Raw genomic sequence first — 8,433 nt, forward strand, 5'->3', positions numbered from 1 at the left:
TCAACAAGGATATTGACTTATGATTTTCTTTTTTGGTATTGTGTTTATCTGATTTTGGTATCAGGGTGATAGTGGGTTTATAAATTATTTTGGTACTGTTTTTCCCTCTTCAGTTTTTTGGAGGAGTTTGGGAGAGATTGGTGTAAGTTCTCTGTATGTTTTGTAGAATTCCCCAGTGACTCATCTCGTCCTGGAGGTTTATTTCCAGAGGTTTTCTTTTTTATTTTTTAACAGATTCTATTTCACTTCTAGTGATTGGTCTCTTCAAATTACCTATTTCTTCAATTGAGTTTCAATGAGCCCATGGTTTTGGAAATATATTCATTTCTCGGAGGTTGTCCAGTTTTTTTCATACAAATTGATTATAGTATTCTCCTATGGCTTTTTGTATTTCTGCTTTCATCTTTTATTTTGTTTGTTTGGGTCCTCCTTTCTTCTTCATGAGCCTGGCCAGAGGTTTCTAGATTTTGTTTATCCTTTCAAAGAAACAGTTCTTGGTTTCATTGGAGACTTTTTCCTAATTTTTTAGATGTCTATTTTGTATATTTCCTCTCTGGTCTTAATTATTTTCTTGTGTCTTCTGACTTCACATTTTGTTTATTCTTCTTTTTCTAATCGATTTAGATGGTATGTTGTTTGTTTGAGATTTTTCTCAATGCTTGAGGAAGATCTTTTTTGCTATGAACTTCCTTTGAAGAACTGATTTTGCTGCATCCCAGCAAAAACTGTGTTTTCATTGTGATTTGTCTCATGGCATTTTTAAATTGCCTCTTTGATTTCATTATTGACCTATTTTTTAGTAACATTTATGTAGTCTCCATGTAGCCTTTATCCTCCACTGCCCCCTTAATTTGCTTTCTTTGGTTGATTGTTAGTTTCACAACATTTTGGTTTAAAAAATAATAATAATGCTTAAAATAATTTCTATCCTCTTAAATGTCTTAAGGCTTGTTTTGTGTCTTAGAATGTTGTCAGTCCTGGAGAATGTTCCATGTGCATTGGAATGAATGTTATTCTCCCCCCCCCCCCCCGGATATAATGTCCTGAAAATATCAAATTAGTTTAATTTCTCTGTTGTGTTATTTAGCAGCTCTGTTTACTTACTGATTTTTTGATCTGCAAGATCTATCCATTGATAATAGTGGGGTGTTAAAGTTTCCTACTTTTATTGTATTTCTGTCAATTTTTTTTCTTATGTCTGTTAAGACTTTTTTTTTTTTAATTGAGATGTTCCTATAATAGGTGAACATGTATTAATGAATATGACATCCTCTTTTTGTATTGATCCTTCTTTGTTGTTTAAAATAAGTTGGTTTTGGCTGTGCGGGGTCTCCGTTGCTGCATGGGGGCTTTTCTCTAGTTGCAGCAGGCGGGGTTACTCTTTGCTGCAGTACTCGGGCTTCTCAGGTGGTGGCTTCTCTTGTTGCAAGCCTGGGCTCTAGGCACATGGGCTTCAACATTTGTGATACATGAGCTTACTAGTTGCAGTTCTTGGGCTCTAGAGCACTGGCTCATGGTTGTGGCACGTGGGTTTAGCCGTCCCATGACATGTGGGATCTTCCCAGGCCAGGAATCAAACTCCTGTCTCCTGCATTGGCAGGTGGATTCTTTGCCACAGAGCCACCAGGGAAGCCCCCTGTAGTCATTATGTAGTGTCCTTGTTTAGCTTTCTTTATGGCCTTTGTTTTAAAGTCTATATTGACTGATATGAGTTTTGCTACCCCCATTCTTGTTGTTTCAATGTTCATGAAAGTTCTTTTTCCATTGTTTCACTTTCAGTCTCTGTGCATCATCATTTGTCCTAAGTTGAGTCACTTGTTGGCAGCATATTATAAGCTCTTATTTTTATATCCAATCTACCACTCTGTGTCTTTTGATTGGAGCATTTAGTCCATTGACATTTAAGGTAATTACTAATACATATGTATTTAGTGCTATTTTAAGGTATGTTTTCCAGGGGATTTTGTTTTCCTTGTTACTTTTTTTTTTCCTTTTGTGGTTTGATGTTTTCCTTTTATATTCTCTGTTTCTTTTTTTTGTTTTTTGTGAATCTGTTGTATGTTTTTGATTTCTGGTTCCCATGTTTTTCAAGTATGCTAACTTATTACTATATATACATTTACACTGGTAGTTATATTGGATCAAGCACAGAGTTAAAAAAATTATATTTTCTTGCTTCCCTCCCCCATATTTCATATTTGATGTCCTCTTTTCCATCTAAATGGTTATTATTTTGCTGTTCATTGTAGTTGTTGATTTTACAGTGTTTTAAATTTTAAAAAATTTGTGTACTGCTATAAGTGATTTGCTTTTTAATTGTGATTTTCTCTTTTCAATATATTCTTGCTCCTTTTCTATTTAGAGAAGATTTTTCACTATTTCTCTTACAGTAGGCTTAGTATTGCTGTATTCTTTTTGGTTTTTGTTTGATAGAAATTTTTTCTCTCACCTTCTATTCTGTATGGTAATATTGCTAAGTATATTATTCTAGGTTGCAAGTTTTTTTTCCCCTTTTAGGACTTTGAATATATTCTGCCATTCCCTTCTGGCCTGCAGCATTTCTGTTAAGAAATCATCTGATAACCTTATGGAGGTTTCCTTGTTTTAATAAGTAACTCTTTGTTTTTACATTTGCCATTTTGATTATATCCTGGGGCATGGTGGTAAGAATGGCCCAGTGGTAAAGAATCCACTGGCAGTGTAGGTGACTTAGGATCGATCCCTGGGTTAGGAAGGTACCCTGGAGAAGGAAATGGCAACCCACTCCAGTATTTTTGCTTGGGGAATCCCATGGACAGAGGAGCCTGGCAGTTTAAAAAGTCAGAACAACTTAGTGAGTAAACCACCACAGACACGAAACAACAAACATCTACTAACAGATACTCAGTTTAGGGCTTCCCTGGTGGCTCAGATGGTAAAGAATCTGCCTGCAGTGCAGGAGACTTGGGTTCAATCCCTGGGTCAGGAAGATCCCCTGGAGAAGGGAATGGCACCCCACTCCACGATTCTGGCCTGAAGAATTCCATGGACAGAGGAGCCTGGTGGGCTATAGTTCATGGGGTTGCAAAGAGCTGGACACAACTGAGTGGCTGACACACACATTCTGATTATAATATGTCTTAATGTAGCTATATTTGGATTCATTTTATATGGAATTCTCAGTACTTCCTCCACCCAGATATCTGTTTCCTTTCTTGACTTTGGGAAGTTTTCAGCCATAATTTTTTTCAAATGTATTTTTGATCCCCTGTTCTGCTTCTTCTCTTTCTGGGATTCCTATTATGTGTATTGGGATTTATCCCATAAGTTGCATATGCTGCTTTCATTTTTTTTTTCACTTATTTTTCTATCTGCTGTTCTGATTATGAGATTTTTTTGTTATTCTGTCATGCAGATCTCTTATTCTTATGCATCATGCAGTTTACCATTTATGTCCTTTAGCTGAGGTTTTGTCTCTGCAAATGAGTTTCCTAATTTTGATTGGCACCTCTATATTTCCTACTACTACTGCTTCTTATTTTTTTTTTAACTGTGATCTACATTTCTATTGATAGCCTTTCTTAATTGCTTCAATGTTTTTATTACCTCCTTTTTGGACTTGGGGATCTTGTAGATTTGAGATATTCTCTAAGGGAACTCTCTTAATTGTTGAGTTGGGAGTAGTTCCTCTGCTTCTTCATTTTACTTATCTTTCTTTAACTATGAGTTTAAGAGAAACAGTTTTCCACTGTGTTCTTGAAGAGTTTACGTGTTCAGTTCAGTCACTCAGTCATGTCCGACTCTCTGCGACCCCATGAACCACAACACGCCAGGCCTCCCTGTCCATCACCAACTCCCAGAGTTTACACAGACTCATGCCCATCGAGTTGGTGATGCCATCCAGCCATCTGATCCTCTGTCGTTCCCTTCTCCTCCTGCCCCTAATCCCTCCCAGCATCAGGGTCTTTTCCAATGAGTCAAATCTTTGCGTGAGGTGGCCAAAGTACTGGAACTTCAGCTTCAGCATCAGTCCTCTCAGGACTAATCTCATTTAGGATGGACTGGTTGGATCTCCTTGCAGTCCAAGGGACTCTCAAGAGTCTTCTCCAACACCATAGTTCAAAAGCATCAATTTTTCGGCACTCGGCTTTCTTCACAGTCCAACTCTCACATCCATACATGAGCACTGGAAAAACTATAGCCTTGACCAGACGGACCTTTGTTGGTAAAGTAATGCCTCAGCTTTTTAATATGCTATCTAGGTTGGTCGTAACTTTCCTTCCAAGGTGTAAGCGTCTTTTAATTTCATGGCTGCAGTCACCATCTGCAGTGATTTTGGAGCCCAAAAAATGAAGTCAGACACTGTTTCCACTGTTTCCCCATCTATTTCCCATGAGGTGATGGGACCAGATGTCATGATCTTAGTTTTCTGAATGTTAAGCTATAAGCCAACTTTTTCACTCTCCTCTTTCACTTTCATCAAGAGGCTTTTTAGTTCCTCTTCACTTTCTGCCATAAGGGTGGTGTCATCTGCATATCTGAGGTTATTGATATTTCTCCCGGCAATCTTGATTCCAGCTTGTGCATCTTCCAGCCCAGCGTTTCTCATGATGTACTCTGCATATAAGTTAAATAAGCAGGGTGACAATATACAGCCTTGATGTACTCCTTTTCCTATTTGGAACCAGTCTGTTGTTCCATGTCCAGTTCTAACTATTGCTTCATGACCTGCATACAGGTTTCTCAAGAGGCAGGTCAGGTGGTCTGGTATTCCCATCTCTTTCAGAATTTTCCAAAGTTTATTGTGATCCACACAGTCAAAGGCTTTGGCATAGTCAATAAAGCAGAAATAGATGTTTTTCTGAAACTCTCTGCTTTTTTGATGATCCAGCGGATGTTGGCAATTTGATCTCTGGTTCCTCTGCCTTTTCTAAAACCAGCTTGAACATCTGGAAGTTCATGGTTCACATATTGCTGAAGCCTGACTTGGAGAATTTTGAGCATTACTTTACTAGCGTGTGAGATGAGTGCAATTGTGCAGTAGTTTGAACATTTTTTGGCTTTGCCTTTCTTTGGAATTGGAATGAAAACTGACCTTTTCCAGTCCTGTGGCCATTGCTGAGTTTTCCAAATTTGCTGGCATATTGAGTGCAGCACTTTCACAGCATCATCTTTCAGGATTTGAAATAGCTCAACTGGAATTCCATCTCATCCACTAGTTTTGTTCGTAGTGATGCTTCCTAAGGCCCACTTGACTTCACATTCCACTATGTCTGGCTCTAGGTGAGTGATCACACCATTATGATTATCTGGGTTGTGAAGATCTTTTTTGTACAGTCCTTCTGTGTCTTCTTGCCACCTCTTCTTCCTTGAATCTAATGTTTTTGGTTCCAGGGCTTTTTTTCAGTGTGTATGTTGAAATGTTGTCTGCACTGAATGTTGTTTGGGGCCTCCTCTTTGCTCTGTTATCACAGCTCTGTCGGAGGTAGGACCTGCTCCCCAGTTTTTGCTGTAGATGCCCCCAGATCTGTTTCTGAACTGTGGTATGAGGTAGATGGAACTGGAGTGCTCCTGCTGGGAGAGGAAGTCGTAAGCTTTCCTCCACAGAAGTTATCCGCTGGTAAGTGTGCTGTGTGGTACCACGTGTCACCGTGTGTGGGCTATAAAGTATACTGTTTTTGGCACTGGTCTTGGCCCTGCCTCAGCCATGGGAATTCAGGCAGTCAGCCTGGTTATACCTTAGGCATTGTGTTCAGAAAGCCACTAGTGCATATCCTTTGGTGCAGGTTAGACACTGAGACTTCTGGAGTCACACACTTGGACCGCTAGGGGAGCTACTGAGTCAGCCTGGACTCTGTCCTCACCTCGTTGTGCATTGGCTCACAGAGCCTGCAGCTGGACCCTCTCTAGCCATGGAATCACCAGTATTCTGCTCTGAGGGTCTGCAGGCACTGAGTTTACAACGCCACGTGCTGTGTGTAAATCCATGGATCCCACAGAGGCTGCAACAGTCAAATTTCGGTACTGCTTCTGAAGTTGCAGGGCCTCTGTGGATTGGCTCAGTTTCCAGCCCTGCCTCCACATGTGGGCAACTCAAAGGCACTTATGCCCTCCTAGAGCTGATAGAGGCAGAGCAACAGACACTATGTACATGTTGAAATGAACCTGCTACTGTGAGATCCAGCCCTCCCCTCAGGCATGCACTTTAACAGTGGGTGTTCAGTGGCCAAACCAGGCTCCTTCTGTACACACCCCAGGTTGTGGCAGAAAGGAACCCCCGCCCCGCCAACCTCTTTAGACTATCTCCATGCAGCTGATCCTAGTCTTCCCCCAGGTCTGTCCTGTGGAGTTTGAGTTTTAGCACCCAGCCCCACAGGTCCCAGCAGACACGTGTCTTGGCCTGGGGAATGTAGCAAGGTGGCAGGAACCCTCTGTGCTGGTTTTTCTCTGTTCTGCCTGCTGCACTCTCCTTTGAGTCTCTGAAGTTCCCTTTCTGTCCTGGCTGATCTCTCCACTGGTGAAGGGGCTTCTCAGAATCAGAGAACCTTTCCTGTTTCACAATTGCATCCCAGGGCTACAGGTCCTATCCTGATTCCTTTTTTCTTCTTTCAGCCTTAGGTTACATGGTGATCTTTCTTCCAATTTTGGTATTATGAGATTTTTTTGTCAGTGTTCAGCAGGTATTCTGTGAGAATTATCCCTCATGTATATATATTTTTTGATGTCTTTGTGAGAGAAGGTGAACTCCATACTCTTCTATTTTGCCATCTTGATCTGGTTCCCCAGATGAAAGTTATGTTCAAGTAGTTTAATAAAGCTCTGGTGTGGAGTTGCATTTTACTTTTTAATTTTTTCAGAGGTATAAATCCCACTAAATGATTTTATGCCTAGAAGTATTACAAATGAATGTGGTTGGGGGAGAACTACTTTTTGTGATTAACTATTTAAATTTTATATAATGAGACTGTATCAAGCATGAAATTTACACATCATTTGATATTTGCAGTTCATAAATTGCCATGGCATCTATTAAAAGTAATCTAAATAGTTCTAATGTGAAGGGATGCTGAGCATTTTTTCATGTGCCTACCTGGCCACCTGTATGTCTGTTTTGGGGAAATATCTGTTAAGATCTTCTGTCCATTTTTTGATTGGATATTTGTTTTATAGATATTGAGCTGTATAAGCTATTTGTGTGGTTTGGAAGTTAATCCCTTGCTGGTCACATAGTTTCCAAATGTTTTCTTCCATTCCGTATGTTATTGTTTTGTGTTTTGTTCATGGGTTTTTTTTGCTGTGCAAGCATTTTTAAGTTCATTCAGGTCCTGTTTATTTTTGCTTCTTTTTCCTATTAGTCTAGCAGATGGATACAAAAACTATTTCTGTGATTTATGTAAAAGTGTTCTGCCTGTATTTTATAGTATCCATTCTTACATTTAATTTTTTAATACATTTTGAGTTATTTTTGTATATGGTGTTAAATGATATACGAATTTCATTCTTTTGCTTGTAGCTGTCCAGTTTTCCCAGCACCACTTATTGAAGAGACTATCTATTGTGTATTCTTGCCTCCTGTTTCGTAGATTAATTGATCATATGTGCCTGAGTTTATGTCTTGGCTTCCTGTCCTATTTCACTGACCTGTATGTCTCTGTTTATGCCAATACTACACTGGATGGATGATTGTAGTCTAGTCTGCAGTCAAGGAGCATGGTTCTTCCAGCTCTGTTCCTTCTCAGGTAGAATATTTGGGGTTTCCTGTGTTTTCTTACAAGTTTTAAATTTTTTTGTTATAGTTCTGTGAAAAATGCCATTGGTAATTTCTTAGAGATTATACTGAATCTGTAATTGCCTTGGGTAGTATGGATATTTTTAATAATACTGATTTTCCAATCTAAGAACATGTTATATTTTTATATCTGTGTCATCTTCAATTTCTTTCATCAGCATCTTATAGTTTTCAAAGTACAGGTGTCTTGCCTAACTAAGTAGGTTTATTCCTAGGTATTTTATTCCTTTTGATGTGCTAGTGAATCAGACCTTTTTCTTAATTTCTCTTTCTGGTTTTTCATTGTTAGTGTATATAAATACAACAATATTACTTTTGTATCCTGTAACTTTACCTAAATTATTTATGTGTTATGTAGTTTTCTTGTAGCATCTTTAGGATTTTCTTTGTATAGTATCATTTTACCTGTAAACAGTGACATTTTTACCTCTTTTCCGTGTGGATTCCTTTTATTTCTTTTCCTGCACTGATTTCTGTGTGTGGCTAGGACCTCTCAAACTGTGTTCAGTAAAAGTGGCAAGAGGGGGCATGTTTGTTTTTTGCTCCTGACCTGAGAGGGAGTGCTTTGAGTTGTTTGCTGTTGAGTATGATGTTCCCTGTTAGTTTGTCATACGGCCTTTATTTTAAGGTGTGTTCCCTCTATGTCCATTTCCTGGAGATTCTTT

This window comes from Cervus canadensis, chromosome 4 (genome assembly GCF_019320065.1).
Source record: "Cervus canadensis isolate Bull #8, Minnesota chromosome 4, ASM1932006v1, whole genome shotgun sequence".
Taxonomy (NCBI): domain Eukaryota; kingdom Metazoa; phylum Chordata; class Mammalia; order Artiodactyla; family Cervidae; genus Cervus; species Cervus canadensis.